We start from the raw sequence: 18,774 nt of genomic DNA, 5'->3' as shown, positions 1-18,774 counted from the left end.
GCATGCTCTATTCCTGTCCGTATCACGCTGATGCATGGCTATGTGCTATATCCAAGTGAGTCCGACAGCACATGGACAAGTGTCCGCGTGTTGTCCGATGCAAGTTAAACCCCAATCACTCGGGCGCAACTTGCACACACGGTAGGTGTGCACACAGACTAATGCAGATTCCACCATGTGAACACGGCCTAATGGATACAAGTAGTAATCTTGTATATACTCTATGCAGCACTAGTTACAGGAGGTCCAACCATGTGAACACGGACTAATGGGTACAAGTAGTAATCTTGTATATACTCTATGCAGCACTAGTTACAGGAGGTCCAACCATGTGAACACGGCCTAATGGGTACAAGTAGTAATCTTGTATATACTCTATGCAGCACTAGTTACAGGAGGTCCAACCATGTGAACACGGCCTAATGGGTACAAGTAGTAATCTTGTATATACTCTATGCAGCACTAGTTACAGGAGGTCCAACCATGTGAACACGGCCTAATGGGTACAAGTAGTAATCTTGTATATACTCTATGCAGCACTAGTTACAGGAGGTCCAACCATGTGAACACGGACTAATGGGTACAAGTAGTAATCTTGTATATACTCTATGCAGTACTGCTTACAGAAGGTCCAATACGTCTTTTGTTCCAATATAAGGTTCCCAGATCTCTGTGGCCGGGCTCAAACCAACGGATTTGAATTGCGGATTCTGCGATTGCCATCTACTCCGAGGATCCGCGATAATACGCAGACATTGAAAGGCATTTTTTTTCTTCACACTCGCAGGTACGAATTGTGGATTCCCTGAGTGGAAGACAAATCGCAGCATGCTCTATTTTTAGCATATTACACACAGACGACCTCCTTTGTAGTCAATGGATGAGAGTGTTCCGCAGCCCAAACATGAGAGATTTTTCGCCTGGGCGATATTCTAATATCATTCCCTGCTTACAAGTTTTCTTCCGTGGGGAGGATACGCTCTATATACGCATACATCCGCGTGGAAAATAGCATGCATCCGCGATCAAACGCAATTACTTTCCGCGACGGATCACAGGTTTTCGGATATGAATATCTGCATGCAGAGTCCCACCTCTTTGCATAAGCCAGTCTGGCTCATGAGAAGTCTTTGGCTGGCATCAGAGCTATGTTTCATGCGGCACATTGACTTGCTCTTTTAAGGGAGGAAAACTTTAGGGATTGACTTCATTTCTCCTCGTTACCAACAGAGATCCCGATTGGCCTAGTTTCACAACGGCGAGGGCAATATCAAGCCGTGTTTCACAGCCCAATATCGCACTTTCCACCATGTGAAAGACGATTTTTATTCACTTTCACTTGTTTGAACGATAATCGTTCTGCCTGTAGGCACCTTTAACCCTCTCCAATCCACTGTCTGACATCTAAAGACATTATGATTTAAGGCTGTACAGCTCCGATGTTGAAAGACGCCCGTTGGGGTTCTCTTACTGTATACTGCCAGCCTCTCTGCTGTCGGAGCCTATCCAACATGTCATCTCATGTAGTACTGGCTTTAGCCAGCATATAGAGCCGTTGTATAGATATAGAGCTCTAAGGCCGGGCTCATACGGCCAAAAGTGTAAAACGCAGCGTGGAGCCGGCTGTGACCCTGCGTATGGCGGCAAAATTCTACTGCACATGACTGTGTACTCACGCACCCCGCCATGCGCAGCACACCTATGTCTTTTTATACTCCCCTTAGTGATGATGCGTATACCCCTCGCCCGTATGCATGTAATTGTATATACATACGCGTATATATGCTTGGCAATAGAGAATAATGGGCTCTAACTCACGTATTAATTGTGCTTGTGTATTACGCAGTTCCTTCTGATAAGCGTAGAGCAATGTAAGTGATGTCGAGTTACCGCGTATCGCACGGCGTACAGATCCCATGTAATACGCTGTAAACATACAGATGTGTGACTAGCCCTGAGACAGGCTGTGAGGTAACAGCCATCGCAGGACCCTCAGCCACCAGCCATGGCTTCTTCATCTGCCCCAATAGGGCCACCAGCTGCTTCCCTACAGAATGGGGGCCGCTGCCGCAGTGTGTGAACGGCTGTAGGAAGGGGACTGCAGCCGTCTGTCGGGACATGTATTCTGTAGACGGCCCCTGTCGTGACATCCTCCAGGCTGGTGACAGAGCAGAGCCCTCCTCCTCGGCTGCCTCACTCTCCGCCTCAGTGCTACAGTCTCGGACAGAGGACATTACTCCGGTGATGGGAGCCGGGCTGCTGACAGGAGGATGCGGCAGTCATCACTGGCGGGAAACACGGTGAGCCGGGGGAGACGGGAGGATGAGCTGTGATATATCGTGTGTATCCTGACAGACAGACAGACTGCTGTGTGTATATACCGTATGTATGCATGGGGGTCGGGAGGACATGCCAGCCGTACGGCACGGGGGTAACAAGTTTGTCTAGTCAGCATGCAGCCCGGACTAGTTGTTGTACTTGGTTACCAAGGAGCAGGACTGTCAGCCACAACACAAGGCTGCCTGAGGAGAGGAGGCTGCGGAGGGAAGCCCTGCACGAGGGGGTGTGAGGGCTGGCAGAGAGGTCAGGGGGTATGAGGGCTGGCATTGAGGTGAGGGGAGTATGAGGGCTGGAATGAAGGTGAGAGGGGTATGAGGGCTGGCATGGAGGTGAGAGGGGTATGAGGGCGAAAAGATTCGGCAGGCGCCGTGTGTGAGTGGGGGGTTGCAGCGGGGAGTGGGGGGGAGAGGGAGAGAGAGAGGGCTCCCCCTGTTCCCTGCTGCTATCCCCCGCTCCGCCACGCCTCCCCCCGCCCCCCGAATCTTTTCACCCAAGTACGGAAGTACTTGAAAATCGCGGTGCTCGATCGAGTAATTACTCAATACGAGTAGGTTCACTCATCTCTAATTAAGATCAAAATGTTTGAGATTCTAAAACATGAAATGACTTGGAAGTTCTGACAAACACATATATCCCACATACAAAACACGAGGCACAGGGATTACAGAATAAGGCCGCGCTCACACCTGCGTGACGGTCAGTTCACGGTTTCCATTTTTAGAGGAGAGAAAAAATGATTTATTACCCAGTGATTTCAATGGGGTTTGAAAAATAACAGAAAGGCTTCTGTTTGCCTTCATTCTGTCAGGCCTACGTTTTTTAAACAGAAAAATCACGCTGCAGACTGCGCTATTTTATCATCCAAAGAAACGAAAATCTAATGAAATGGAAGCATACGGAAGCCTTTCTGCTTTATTGAAACCCCATTGGAATCAATGGGGAAAAAATGGTTTCGTTGTTTTCTGTTTTATTTCAGTTTCTCTTCTCCAAAAATGGAGCAGAGAGACGGAAACCCTGAAGCGACCCCAACGCAGGCGTGACAGCAGCCTTATACTGCTAGAGAAGACATTTGTCACATCTTAGAGAAGCGATTCGAGGAGCATCTGAGACCTTCCGGAATCAGCAGTAGTAATACTATAATAATGCTGACCAGTAATACAAAGTATAAGGGCAGGATCAGAATCTCCATGATTTTGCTGTGATTTGGTGATAAATCCAGTCTCATGTAACACTATCTTGCTGCAGGTTTGTATTATATAGCATCTTGTAAGATCCCCGATGAATATCCTTGGTAAGGGCCTCAACACACGGGCCGTTATGTGGCCGCATGATGGGACGATACGAAACCACTGATCACTGGTTTAGTTTCCACTACCGGGACGCTCGCATGTTGTGTGCAAGAAGAGTTACGGCAGGACCCGTCTTTTCACGCTCACACACACTGGCGCGAAGTTCGAAGAGTCAGAATATGTTGGGGTTTTTCTTGTTTTTTTTTAAAACCCCGCTTCATACGCTAGAACAACAGGAGCTAAAATAATTCATGCAGATTAAAAATCAGCTTCATCCCTTTTAGCAGTGATTACTTGTGTGCAGTGACCTCTTCTTCTGCTTGTGTAGAGCTTGTTGACCACTAGACGCCTCTAAGACACACAGAAGGTTTTTCTTGGGATGTAAGAAGCTGGATGGTCATATTAAGGAATTGCCGACACCTGGACCGTTCTGACCAGACTGTTAGGAGGTGTTGGGACCAGTGGATGTGTAAGGGCACACAAGGGGACTGGGCTCAGGACCCCCTCGACAGACCACCAGTAGACAACATCATATGATCGTTCGACAAGTATGAGCAGTTCAGAAACGACCTGGCTATGTGCTAGGAAAGTAAAGGGTTTTAAAGAATACCAATACCCCTTCCCTTTTATCCATATGGCCCAGACTGCGATCATGACTTCTCCCAGTCACAACCTGTGTCTGCAGAATTTGACACATAGACATCTGTGACTCCTCAATTTTCTAGCCACCTGCCTTTGTTTTGCATACTTCTACATAATCTTCCTATCCAGAGTGGCCCAGATAGTAATAAAGCATAAGAGTATTCCCTTTTTGTGCTCTCTGTAGGCACCACAGAGTAAGTACCACTTTTAGTGCCCCATACAAAGTAAAAGTGCCTTCTTTTATACTCTCAGTAAGTAATAAAATCCTATACGGGCTCCTTTAAGTAACAATGCCCCTACTGTCCCCGTTCAGTAATAATAATGCCCCTCATGGCCACCTTCTGGTAATAAAAATAATGCCTCACTTGTCCTTCTTTTGGTAATAAGAATACTCCTCCTGATCATAATAATAATATCCCCTTTGCCCTCTATTGTATGCATTAAAATTAAAAACCACATACACTCACCTGGGTTTCATGGTCACGTAATCGCTACGTCTAGTGCCAGTCCCTAGCATTGGTGAGGCTGGAGACTGATTGTAGCAACCACGTGACCGTGTAATGTGAAAATCAGTGCAAAACCAATGCTGAGTGAACTTCAGAGCCCATGAGCCGAGAAGACAGACCCAGGTGAGTAAATGTGTTTTTTTTATTTTATGTCACTTCTGCAGTCAAATTTAAAAAAAATTGTCACCCCCAGCACCGGCCCCAGGACCCAATCGACCCACTGGGAATTTTCCTGGTGAGTTCACTGGCCAGTCCACCCATGCCTATCATCAATAGAAGACCTGAGAACAAAGATCCCCATTTCAATTTTCTGGTTTCGCCTGTCGCTAGCTGGTAATTTGACTCATTTTGACCACTACATTCCTCACTGTTTATTAGCAAGAGCTAACCTACTGGCAGAAAGCTACACGATAAGATGTGCCGCTAAAGTAGAGGATGTATATATACATTGTAGCTGCATGGTGCATCAACAAATACAAATGCTGAAGGGGTTAATATTTGCAGTTTCAGTGCACTGGTGTTGATTGACAGTTCCTGATCAATTCTGAATTAAAAGGGATTTTAATATCATATAGCTACAAGAAAAAGTAAGTGAACCCTTTGTAATTAACTCTTTTTCTACATTAATTAGTAAAAAATGTGGACTGGTTGTTATATACAGGACAATTATAGACAAACAACTGTAGTTGCCTGAGGTTGGGGCCCCCACAGCTCTTGTTTGGCTATCTCATGTGGAATGTGTATGTGTGTATGTCTGTGTCATTGTTGTCCCAACCAACTTGTATGTTCTTGCACCCCTGTCACCCTAACCTGCTCTGTGTGTTGTGAGCGGTTTCTGTCTGGGTTAGGATTGATTGGGGGGCAGAGTTTAATGTAGGGAGAGAGACAGAGAAGAGAAGATGTGGTAGGAGAGATCGGACACAAGAGGGAAAGCTGAGTCTCAGACCAGCCAGTCTGAGCCAATCACAAGCCAGGGAGATAGTGATACAAAGATGGTGGACCCAGCCGTCAGAGAGACTTTTTCCTCCCTGCAGCAGCGAAAGTACGAGTCAGAGCAGACCCCACGGAATCTGGAAGGAACACAGGCCTAGGCATTGTGAGTGCAAATTATCCCAACTAGGTCAGAAGTCCAATAATATTTGTGTATATTTATTAAAAGCGCCAAAATTGGGCAATTTTTTTTTAAATTCTCATTTTTTCACATTTTCAATTGTAATATAATAAATATGTACAAACATACTGTACACATTTTTGCTAGGATATATATTTCCATCCGTTTACCTTATTTTGGATGCAGATTTGAAAAGCTTTCGTTTTTTTAACCATTTAGAAGCCGTACAAATTTAACATTGATTACACTGCCCAATGATGATTTTGTTTCGGGCTCAAAATTAGCGTATTCTTATGTATTTTCATCTGCTGAATTCAAAAATCAACATAAAAATGACCGATTAGCTCTTGCTTTGGAGATACAGTGACATATCATTTCTTAGAGTTTACATTCTTATTTTGTTGGAGGTTTTTTTGGGGTGGGGGTAGTTCTCACACCTCTCATCTGACATAACACAACGTTCTCCATATGTTTGTAGGTTATAAACATAATAAGTGTTGCTATGACTGAGTTTCATATTGTTTTTGCTTTACCTTTTCTCAGAATTTCTGGTTTTGGAGTGCCTTTGAAGTGTAACATTTTCTATATCAAAATGCCACAAAAATGTGTAAATTTAGTGAAGAATTTTTGTTACATTTGTGGTGAAATAACATTTTCGTCTCAGAAACGCAATCTTATAAAGACTGCCTATCAGCATTATTTTGGTATGAATGTAGGGGACCAGGATAAGTCATGGGCTCCACATATATGTTTCAACTCTTGCTCAGTTAAACTACGAGATTGGCTGAAAAATAAAAAATTATCTATGGCTTTTGCCGTGCCTATGGTTTGGCAGTAGCCTACAAACCATACAGATGACTGCTATTTCTGCTTGACTCAGCCTATAAAGGAAGGATTGTCAATGAAGAAAACAGGAACAGTTCAATACCCAAATCTTCCATCTGCTATTCCACATTCAGATAGTTGACCAGTTCCTATTCCACCCCAACATTATGAGTTTAAAGTAGAAACTGAAGAAAGTGTGGAAAAAGAAGAACTCAACAAGCCTTCCACATCCCATGACCCTGACTTTGAGGTAAAAGATAATACATGGCACAGACTGAGTCACGCGGAATTGAGTGATCTCATTCGAAAGCTTGACTTGTCAAAGGAGAAGGCGTAACTTCTAGGGTCAAGACTACAGCAATGGAGTCTTCTCCAACGTCAGGGGGATCTGCTTCTTTTTTTCGGAATAAAACCAATCTGGTTGCTTGCTGCGACGTTAATGGCTGGATAAAATGTTTGAATCTGAACCATGATCCAACTAAATGGAGGCTATTCATAGACTCCTCCAAGCTTAGTTTGAAAGCTGTATTACTTCACAACAGCAACCGTCTTCCTTCTTTTCCTGTTGGTCATGCAGTTCACGTGAAGGAGACTTTTATGCAAACATGACAGCCCTCCTCGACTCAATCAAATATGCTGAACACAAGAGGAAAATCTAAAAGTCATGGTTGTACTCTTAGGAATGCAACTGGGGTACACTAAATACTGTTGCTTTTTATGTATGTGGGACAGTAGGGATAGGAAAATATTTGAAAAGAGGTCTGCAGCACTTGGAGTAGGGATAGGAAATCAAATTACATTCAAGCGGACTGGCCTGCAATAAATCTTGACTCTGCCGAGAAAAATGTCGTTGCTGAGCCTCTTGTGGACCCAAAAGATGTTCTTCTTCTACCCCTTCATAAAAAGCTTAGTTTAATGAAAAAACAAAATGGTAAGAATTTTGCCATGGATTTTGGTGCAGTTTGCCTTAGGTCTTAAAGGTTGAATTCTGCTCTCAAAACCCACATACAGATTTAGAATCCGCCATGTACACTCATTGTCAAAAAACAATCTCTCCCATAAGAGAAGTTGTTGGAATGGAATGAAACTTTCTCTCTGATATTTGATACAAGTAAGTGATTACAATATCAGTGCAAAAGGATAATTTATTGTGAAAAACTGACCCCTTGAAAGGAGGCTCTAGTACCCTGCTGTATCGTCTCTATCTTGCATACAAGATTTGATAAGGGGGAGCATGGAGGCTCTAGTACCCTGTTGTACCGCCTTTTGCTTGCATACAAGATGTCATAAGGGTGGGCATAGAGGTCTAATACCCTGTTGGGCCGCCTCTAGCTTGAATGCAAGATGTGATAAGAGATGCATGAAGGTTCAAGTACGCTGTTGTACTACCTCTAGCTTGGATGCAAGATATGATACAGGTGGCTATGGATGTCAGAGAAATTCTAAGTACAGCACCAATCAGGCCCACCCTACTTGCCCCGCTGCCGGCGGTAAAGAAGAAAACACCACACACGGAAGTCTGGTATAGTTCCTCACACGGGGACATGACTGCGCCGCGCGCTTTATTACAGATTACATGGGATCTCATAACTAGAAATGGGTGATGAGCTCATTGGCTCAACTCCACCGTATAACCATATATGGAAAGTCCGGATTTCCGGCCTGAGATAGTGAAAGTTCAGATGCATAGTTGAACAGTCGTTATCTTGATATGGCGCCTCTGGCTTATGTACAGAAAATCACGTATTCAATTAACTCCAGTGCAAAGAATCACCCACTCAATTCTAAGAAAGCAGCTAAGCATGCATTCTCCATATCTCTTCTCTCCTTCACTTTAACCTTCATCCAGTTTCTTTGGACATTCTTTCTCTGTTTGCCTTGCAAAGCATCTTGTCATATCTGATGTAAGGCGAAGTATTGTTTTTCATAGAGTTAGTACATATGAGAATAAAGTTAGTATACATATAAAAAGAAAGGCACATAACTATATCTATATAAATGTATATATTCCAGTGTTTTCTTTTCTACCTACAAGGATATATATATTTCCTTCTCAAACCCCCCTAAAAACTTAATACGGAGATCAAGCACCAGACCTTGCACTCTTCCTCGGTCGCCTCTCCCTTGTGTCAGGGTTTCTCCACTGCCCGTAAGTCCCTACTCCTAGGAGGGGGGATCCCTACCTCACCTCAGAAGGAGGCCATGGATTCCCTGGGCTTATTTCCGGGCATCCATACCCTCTATCTGTACAAGTTAACACCCCACAGGGTGTCCCCTTGCCGGAAGCTAAGGTCTTCTGCACTATCCCTAGGCAAATGGGAAGTCCACTGACAGTTCATCTTAGGAGAGAATCTCTGGTGTAGTTTACAAATCTCTGCCGATTGTAATAGATATAATTCATCCAATCTACATTATTATTAACAGTGACAATAGCAAATAAGGACTCAAAACCTGCTTTAATCTGATCTCAAGAATTAAATTCATCCCGCACCCCCCTTGGCACTCCTATTACATCTATGTATACATGTGGATCAAAGTTACCACCTTGAGTGTCAACATCTCTCTTAGCACAATGCGGTGTTGGATTCTTACCCTCAGTGTACTCTTCATATTGCACATTTGATTGTATTAATTTGTTCTGAAACAGGGGGCTAGTGTACAGTAGTCAAAGGTGTGTGTTAGAGGAATTGTACCACATTATAGCATGTAAAGGATATGCAGGATCATGAGTTTTTTCAGTGTGAAGTGTGGATCCAAGTGGGCTTTCCTTCGAGCTTGACTGCAGTTGGGGTGGTAAGCAACATCTGGTAAGGACCTTTAAACAGGGTTTCTCTCTCAAACTTTTTACATAGACCCTGTCACCTGGGTTCAGATTGTGACACTCATCTGTAGGACCTGGGAGAAAAGCAGAGACTGCAGAATGCATTATTGACAATTCCTTGGAGAGACCTATGACAAAATTAACAAGAAAATCATTCCCCAAACTCTGATACTGTGGCATGTACCCTCCTAAGAAAAAGAAAAACCAATGGGAGACACTCAATTCAAGATTTGCCCGTTTTCTTCATTGCCTTTTGTATCTACTTTCCCACTACTCCGTGGATGGTAGGGTGTGTGAAAAGCCTGGAATATACCCAAAACAGACATGATGTGTTGCATTATTTCACCTGTGAAGTGTGTACCTTTGTTTGACTCAATCACTTCCGGTACCCCGTATCTGCGGATTACCTCATTCATGAGCTTCTATGCGGTTACCTGCTTATTTACTTTGGCAACAGAGTAGGTCTCCAACCTGAAAAACATCAACAACAACAACAAGCACATATTCATGCTTCCCAACAAGTGGGAGCTGAGTGTAGCCAATTTGCAATCCCTGAAATGGGTAGAGTGGTCTAGGCAAGTGTTATGTGGCAAATTTACTTCTGCCCTGTTGCTTACGGCAAAGATCATGCAAAATTGGACAAATGATGCAGCAGCTACAGAAAACCAAGGAGCCACCCGTCCTCGTTCATGCGTTGACATAGAGGTGCGTCTTTCCGTGCGTCAGCTGGGCCATCATGGGGCACAGGGACCGTGGTAGGCAAGTGCTGTTGACTGTTCACCATATGCCGTCCCTTTTTATTCCATTTTTCCTTTTCTTCCTTGCTGGCTTGTAACTGTAAAGTCTTTAGCATATCAAAGTTCAAAGTTTGTATCAAAGTCCAAATTCATATCAAAGTCCAAGATCATATCAAAGTCCAAGGTTTAGTCAAAGTCCAAAGTTATTGTTAAATTCTTCTTTTCTTCTTTTCTTCCACGGCTTGAGGGCCGCTACTTTTGCTGTGTGGTCTGTGATGGTGTTGCCTCTTGCTTCTCCGGTGTAGGAATTGATGTGAGCTTTCCACTTTGTCGGGTAGAAGTAGGGCCTCCGTGAGACCGCTGCATCATTTTTAATTGGCTGTCCTGCTGAGGTAAAAAACTGTCTGGCCTTCCCTGTTGGGCCGTAATCATGAGCTATGCCAAATGCATACCGGGAGTCAGTGTAAAAGGTTGCCGTCTTACCTGTGGCCACTCTACTCGCCTCAGTGATGGCCTTTTTAGTTCCGCTTCTTGTACTGCGACATTCGGAGCATTCTGCTTTTAGGACATCTTGTTGTGTGACCACTACATATCCAGTGTGGAGTCGTCAATCACCCTGGTACCATCTATAAAAAACAACTCAAAATATGCATTGTTAACAAGGGCTTTCAGTAACTTTTTAAAACTTAAATTTTCTTGTTGCATCAATGCTAGACAATCAGGCTGATATTCTATTTCAAAAAGATCAGAATCTTGTTGCAAAAAATTTAAAAATGGCTGATTTGCAATACCTAGATCACCTATGCCTTCTCCTCCCCCCCCCCCCTTTGAACCAGGATACTCAATTGTAAGAAGAGTAGCCGAGTTCAAGGTAGTATCACATTGTAAAAAGATTTGATGGATGCAGATAAGGCCTGTAAGATGTTAGCACCAATAACAGAGACATGAGTTACATCGGGGCAGAATAATCTACAAACATCTATTAATATTGGAAATGTGATATCCTTTAAGCAAATTCATTATTAATCTGATCCTGCCTGCAATGTCTTATCAAATTTGAGAGAGAAAAAAAAACAAAAAAACTTTTACTAGCTGCTCAAGATCCTCACCCCCTCCCTTGTGGACAAGAGGGATGAAACATTACGTCCTTTACATCATCTAGCTCCACCCCTTCGATATTGGTCGCTTGCGTCTTTTTTTTTCACACCTTCATTTCAGCTTAACCATCCAAGCATCCACATCACAACCAAGTAAAGTCCCATGCATGGGGGGGGACCTCCATCCCTAGTCAATATCTGCATCACACATCCCACATTCATCACAGCCTGAGCACTGGGCATTAACTTTCATCCATCCATGCGCTCAAGTCTGCTCCGTCACCCCCTATTGAAGGTGTCCCAGTACACACAGACGCACAGACAAAAAAAAGTTTGACAAACAAACATACATCAGTTGAAAAACATTGAGGTGAGTGCTATAATGTTATAAAGTACATGATTCTATTGAGATGAGATTGTGAATGAGCGCTATCTTTGACAAATTATGTGAAAAAAGTTTGCTGAGTGACTGAGACATTCTCTCTTTCTTATTTACTGAAGCTATTATATGCTATATTAAACGCTAAAGTATTTTAGTTTCTGTGACCCTGAGTTTGGAGTGAAATCTGAAAGCCCCCACCTTTGTAAAACCAACTGTTATCTCTCCGAATATGCATTCACTGACTGAGTTGTTTTGCATTTTCAACCCCTGTATAAGTAAGAATATACCTTAGAAATTGCTATATTTCCTGCCTTGTAAGACAGTATAATTAATTAAATTCATTATAAGCTTTCATTCCACTTAAGCAAGCAAAGATATTTTCCAGGGTCATTATTTCATTCTCTCTACTTTGTTATCGCTTGACCTTGAAAACTAAACACAAGCTCTGCAGCTTCATGTAAACAATCTTTCTCATCTAAAAGCAAGCTCAGTTAACCATTTGCACATACAGTATATACATATATACACATATATATATCCATCTAGTATGGATTATACATATTATACACCTTTTCCTCTCTCTTTGCCAACAAATCACATGCATTGTAACCTTCTTCTCGACTTTGCTTGTTCCCCATATTTCTCTCCCTACCTAACTGCCAATGTAACCTTCAATAGACACTCTCCCGACACCCTCTTGATCACTTACTGTACTTTCCAACATTTCACTTACGGATACTTTACTAAACAAATAATGTGTACATACTTAACTTTCTCTGACTGTCTCTCTCTCCTCCTCACTCCAGCACTTTCTAGCAAACCTTGGTCTTTCAAGGCACGCTTCTTGGTCCTAAAGACCTCCTCCCAGACACCATGCTGTAATCTACCGTGCGGGTCCTTGTTACACATTTTCATAAGTTTTCTTACATTTTACACATTGGAACTCCTGTCTCTCCTCCACCAATTGATCCGCACGGCGGCGGCCCATAAAGGGCTCTGTCTTCTTTAATAAGATCTTACGCATATTAGAACAACAACAATAATAATAACACGCTCCATAGAGTGCATCCCTCTTAATTCCAAATTGTCAGCCCCTTATATACCGGCAAAACAACCGAGGGTCCTTTCTCCTATGGAACCAGCCTCACAGAATGCATCTCTCTGAAATCAAATCGTTAGCCCCATATATAAGGCAAAACAACCGAGAGTCCCTTTTTCTATGAGACCTATCTCATAGAGTGCATCTCCTCCTCAGCTAAACCATTAACTAACTAAACTAAAATCGAGGGTCCCTTCTTCTATGAGACCTATCTCATAGAGTGCATCTCCTCCTCTGCTAAACCATTAACTAACTAAACTAAAACCGAGGGTCCCTTCTACTATGAGACAAAATGAAAAGTAAGAGGAAAAAAAATTCTGCAGATACAACAATCTCCACTATTGTTAAAACACTATGGACTTCAAAGTACAAATAGACTACAGACTAGTTTCTGGGTGAGCGATTGGTGCGCATATCACGGTCAGTGGTCCATGACGGCAAACCCGAAGCCCACACGAGTTACCGTGTAGAACTCTTAACCCAACCCGTCCGGTCACAAAACACAGATAGTCCCTCCTGCTGCAAGACTCGCAGTGTAAAACACAACATAAATATATGCTGGTCTTACCTGGAGTTCTGTGAGTTGATCAGGCTCGGTTTGCAGCAGGACGGCTTCCCCGTGGCGTGGATCCGGGTGGACAGGGCTGCACGGCTCCGGTTTTGTCGTCCCGGGTTTCGGCACCATTTGTCAGAGAAATTCTAAGTACAGCACCAATCAGGCCCACCCCACTTGCCCCGCTGCCGGCGGTAAGGAAGAAAACACCACACACGGAAGTCTGGTATAGTTCCTCACACGGGGACATGACTGCGCCGCGCGCTTTATTACAGATTACATGGGATCTTATACCCTTTGGTCTCATAACTAGAAATGGGTGATGAGCTCATTGGCTCAACTCCACCGTATAACCATATATGGAAAGTCCGGATTTCCGGCCTGAGATAGTGAAAGTTCAGATGCATAGTTGAACAGTCGTTATCTTGATATGGCGCCTCTGGCTTATGTACAGAAAATCACATATTCAATTAACTCCAGTGCAAAGAATCACCCACTCAATTCTAAAAAAGCAGCTAAGCATGCATTCTCCATATCTCTTCTCTCCTTCACTTTAACCTTCATCCAGTTTCTTTGGACATTCTTTCTCTGTTTGCCTTGCAAAGCATCTTGGCATATCTGATGTAAGGCGAAGTATTAAGTTTTTCATAGAGTTAGTACATATGAGAATAAAGTTAGTATACATATAAAAAGAAAGGCACATAACTATATCTATATAAATGTATATATTCCATTGTTTTCTCTTATCTACCTACAAGGATATATATATTTCCTTCTCATGGAGGCTCTAGTAGTCTGCTGTACCACCTCTAGCTTACATACAAGATGTGATAAGGGCAGCATGGAGGCTCTAATACCCTGTTGTACTGCCTCTAGCTTGCATACAAGATGTGATAACGGTGGGCATAGAGGCTCTAGTATCCTGTTGTACGGCCTCTAGCTTGGATGCAATATGTGGTACAGCATGCATGAAGGCTCTAGTACCCTGTTGTACCACCTCTAGCTTGGATGCAAGATATGATATGGGTGGCTATGGAGGCACTAGTACCCCGTTGTACCATCTCCTGCTTAGATAAAAGATGTGATATGGGCAGGCATGGAGGCTCTAGTACCCTGTTGTACCACCTCTAGCCTGGATGCAAGATGGGATATGGGTGGGCATGGAGGCTCTAGTACCCTGTTGTACCACCTCTAGCTTGAATACAAGATGTGATACGGGGGCATTGAGGCTCTAGTACTCTGTTGGGCTGCCTCTAGCTTGGATGTAAATTGTGATACAGGGGGGCATGGAGGCTCTAGTAACCTATTGGGCTGCCTTTAGCTTGGATACAAGATGTGATACAGGCGGGTATCCTGTTGCATCATTTGCAGGGAACGGGGCTTATGGCTGGCATCAGTATTGTGGAGGGAGTGTGGGGACTCCCACTGCTTCCCTAAAAGAAGCTCTGCAACTTCCTCCTACACCAAGTCCCTCCGGCTCCTGATATGGTACTCCACTCTCCTGATGTACCACAGGATGGGGTGCCCCTGCACCAGATAGATCAAGTGCTCCTCGTCTATATAAATGTATGTCGTGTTTTTGAAAGTTGCCAACAACTCCTGCCTCCACGCTGCTCCAAACAGGCCTCCACACTGCTAAGAAGCTGATGAGCACGTCCGCTTAAATTTGCATATATTCCCATAGCAATACGCATGAAAATGCATCACAGAAACATTGCAAGACAACACAAGGCAATGCGAGAATACAGAGGGTCCTTAGGAACACATGGGCAAGAAGACATACCATTCTGAAACAAGACAGGACATGCTGCGGTTTTTAATTCTCGCAGGATCACATAAAGAGAAAAGTCGCACATGGGAATAAACACATTGAAAAAAATACATTTCATAGTTGTGTCATTTTCCGGGCTCTTGCATCGCAGAAAACTGGCGCAAGTTTCTCGCCTGTGTGATTCCGGCCTTAGAAGTAAAGAGACATTCATGTCTGAAAATTATTTTGATAGTGTATATTTTGATGTTCTGCAGCAGCTGTGGCACAGCACTAAAAAATACACCCTGCAGCTGGTAGGATAACGGTGTGAGAATGGCATTTTTTGCCACATTTTAGAGTCCTAAGGAAAATGATCATACTATATACATTTAGAAGAACTTTTATATATGGCTTTAAGCTAAGCACAAAACTTTATATTCCCAGTAAAGTAATGGAGCAGCTTAGAGTTAAGATAAGTAGGTATATTTTCATAGATGCTAAATAAACAAAAATTAACTTCAAAGTCAATTAGTTTGAATTATTATGTTTAGTTTACCTGTTTGTACAACAGCTTCTTGGATTTCGCATAAACATTCATCTTGAGCTCCCAAAGCTTTTCTGAAATTTAATTTGTTTTAAAGGGGTTGTCCCGAGGCAAAACCGCAAAATTTTATATTATTAGCCCATTCCCCCTGTCACCCCCCGTCATAAAGCAGCCCTTTTGAGCGGTTATAAACCGCATCCTACTTACAGTTTAGCAGAAATAATAACTTTTAAACTTCTCCATGTAAGATGGCGCCTGCGTTGTCCCTGGGTGCGTTCCACGGTGCAATGCTCACTCTTCCTGGAGGCCTTCATGCGCGCTCCCGAGACGCCGGTCACGTGAGCAGGTGACTGACGTCATCGGTGGAGGCGTGCACTTGCAAATGAATGAAACGCCGATCCAGCCGCCACATTGGCTGGTCGGCAGAAAGCGTCACAGCGGGAGGTGGAGTCTACCGGAGAAAACAGCAAACAGCTGTTTCTCCCATCTCTTGACCACACAGAAGCGCAGGTAAGTGCACCTTTCCGCGGTACTCTTTCATGCTTTTATTAGCACAGGATCATTGCCTTATGCAGTGAGTCTGTGCATGAAAAATGTATTGTGCATGCCCTGTATAGTAATGTGTCTTACATTTTTATAGTGCCTGCCATGTGCTGCGTTTTTTTTTTCCTGCTGTGTGCTGCTATCGCGACTGCAGTGTTTATTGTGCATGCCGCCTGCTTCCATTCGCCTGCCATGTGCTTATTTTTTATTTTTTGTGCCTACCGTGTGCTTTCATGTGCCTGCCGTGTATTTTTTTTTTCTTTTTTTTTGTGCCGGCTTTTTTTTTTTTCTTTATTTTTGTGCCTGCCGTGTGCTTTCATGTGCCTGCCGTGTATTTTTTTTTTCTTTTTTTTTGTGCCAGCTTTTTTTTTTTTCTTTATTTTTGTGCCTGCCGTGTGCTTTCATGTGCCTGCAGTGTATTTTATTTTATTTTTTTGTGCTTGCCGTGTGCTTTTATGTGCCTGCCGTGTGCCTGCCAGGGTTTTTTTGTTTGGTGCCTGCCGTGTGCTTCCATGTGCCTGGCGTGTTCTCGTTTTTTTTGTGCCTGCCGTGTGCTTCCATATACCTGCCGTGTGCCTTCCATGTGTTTTTTTGTTTTATTTTGTTTTTTGCCTGCCGTGTGCTTCCCTTTTTTTTTTTTGTGCCTGCTGTGTGCTTCCATGTGCCTGCCGGGTTCTAACATGTGCCTGCCATGTGCTGCTTTTTTTTCTGTGCCTGCCGTGTGCTTCCGTGTGCCTGCCATGTCCTTTTTTTTTTTTTTTTTTTTGTGCCTGCCGTGTGCTTCCATGTGCCTGCCGTGTGCTTCCATGTTTTTTTTGGGTTTTTTTTGTGCCTTCCGTGTGCTGTTTTTTTTTTTGGTGCCTGCCGTGTGCTTCTTTTTTTTTTGGTGCCTGCCGTGTGCTTCCATTTGCCTGCCGTGTGCTTCCATTTGCCTGCCGTGTGCTTCCATGTGCCTGCCGTGTGCTTCCGTTTGCTGCTTTTTTTTGTGCCTGCCGTATGCTTCCATGTGCCTGCCTTTTTTTTTTTTTTTGTGCCTGCCGTGTGCTTCCATGTGCCTGCCATGTGCTGCAATGTGCATGTGACTGCAAACCGCTTTGAATCAGCATACATTCCGCACAATTCATTCATACAATTATCATGCAATCTTCGGAAAATTTGCATGGAATAGACATAGCATCTGCATGCAATCTACACACAAACACTGCCTTCAATCGACACTATTAACCTGCATTCTACATACAATATGCATGCTATCTGCCTACAGACTGCGGATAATGCTAGCTATCAACAATCTGTCCACAATCGCCCAGTAATCAATCTAAAATTTGCCTAAATTATGCCTGCCATGGACCTTTAAAAGATTGTTATTAGAAAATGCTGCTGCTTCCATAACTGTTATTGAAGTGCCACTAACTTGGTGTTTTTTTGTTTTTTTAAAAGTTTTTTTGTAGTACAATTCAAGAACAAACATGTACCAGGAAGATCTTGAATTTGAGGAGCTTGATTATTCATCCGATTCTTTTGGAGAGGTAAGTTTTTGCTGAAAATAGAAAGGTTGCAGCAAACCAATGGTAATAAACAGAATACATTTTTTTTTTTTTTAGCAGGACTTTTAATCTGATAGCGAGGAAAATGATGAGGATTTCCCCGAAACTCGGCATTATTCGGCGGTATGTGTTGAAATATGTATAAAATTTTTTTTGTTTATTGTTTGAAACCGCAACTATGCATCAGTCCTGTACAATTTATTATTTCAATACATTATTTCATGTGTGTATATACATACACACACGTGTGTGTGTGTGTATATACATACACACACGTGTGTGTGTGTATATACATACACACACCTGTGTATATACATACACACATGTGTGTGTGTGTATATACACACATGCGCGTGTGTATGTATATACACACGAACGTACGTGTGTATCTGTATATACATACACACGTAGGAACGAGTGTATGTGTATATACAGTCACACGTAGGAACGAGTGTATGTGTATATACAGTCACACTTAATTACGTGTGTACACACACATTATATTTAATATATATATATACACACAGACACACGCGTGTACGTGTTTAGGCATACACTGGTACGCACGCGTGTACGTGTTAATGCATACACACCCGTAAGTCAGTATATACATACAAACACGTACGTACATCTGTGTATATACATACAAACTCGTACGTACGTCTGTGTATGTATGCACATATACATACAGGAATCTGTGCCCTGCCTAATAAGGATGATCATGCCGCTTTCAGCAACACCATACAATTAAAAATGTACCCCTTCCTTTTTTCCTAAAACATTAAATACAGTATTCTTCATATTAATCCCTTCTTAGGTTCAACAACAACTGGCAGACTCGCTATATGCTCAGGCGGACATAAGCAGTCTCCAGTGTTTTCAAAACGATCCGCAGGGTGCACCAGAAGCGGGTGCTTCAGGATCCACTGAAGATCCCCATGGCAGGCTTGCCAACAAAGAGTGGTGTCACTGTGGGCAGTGCATTTGC

General features: G+C 43.2%; 1 long non-coding RNA gene across 1 annotated transcript in view; it reads left to right on the top strand.

Moving 5' to 3' along the window:
* The window catches only part of LOC136619799 (uncharacterized), a 165,414-nt gene extending 147,442 nt beyond the window's left edge, over window positions 1–17,972 (top strand). The window contains exons 2-3 of the long non-coding RNA XR_010791040.1: window positions 17,680–17,768; window positions 17,844–17,972. This is a non-coding gene — a long non-coding RNA (uncharacterized lncRNA). The remainder of the gene's footprint in view (window positions 1–17,679; window positions 17,769–17,843) is intronic.
* Window positions 17,973–18,774: the final 802 nt, after the last annotated feature.

The sequence above is a fragment of the Eleutherodactylus coqui genome, chromosome 3 (assembly GCF_035609145.1).
Source record: "Eleutherodactylus coqui strain aEleCoq1 chromosome 3, aEleCoq1.hap1, whole genome shotgun sequence".
NCBI lineage: Eukaryota > Metazoa > Chordata > Amphibia > Anura > Eleutherodactylidae > Eleutherodactylus > Eleutherodactylus coqui.
Note: the sequence above shows the minus strand (reverse complement) of the source record. Positions and strands in the feature narration are given on the sequence as shown.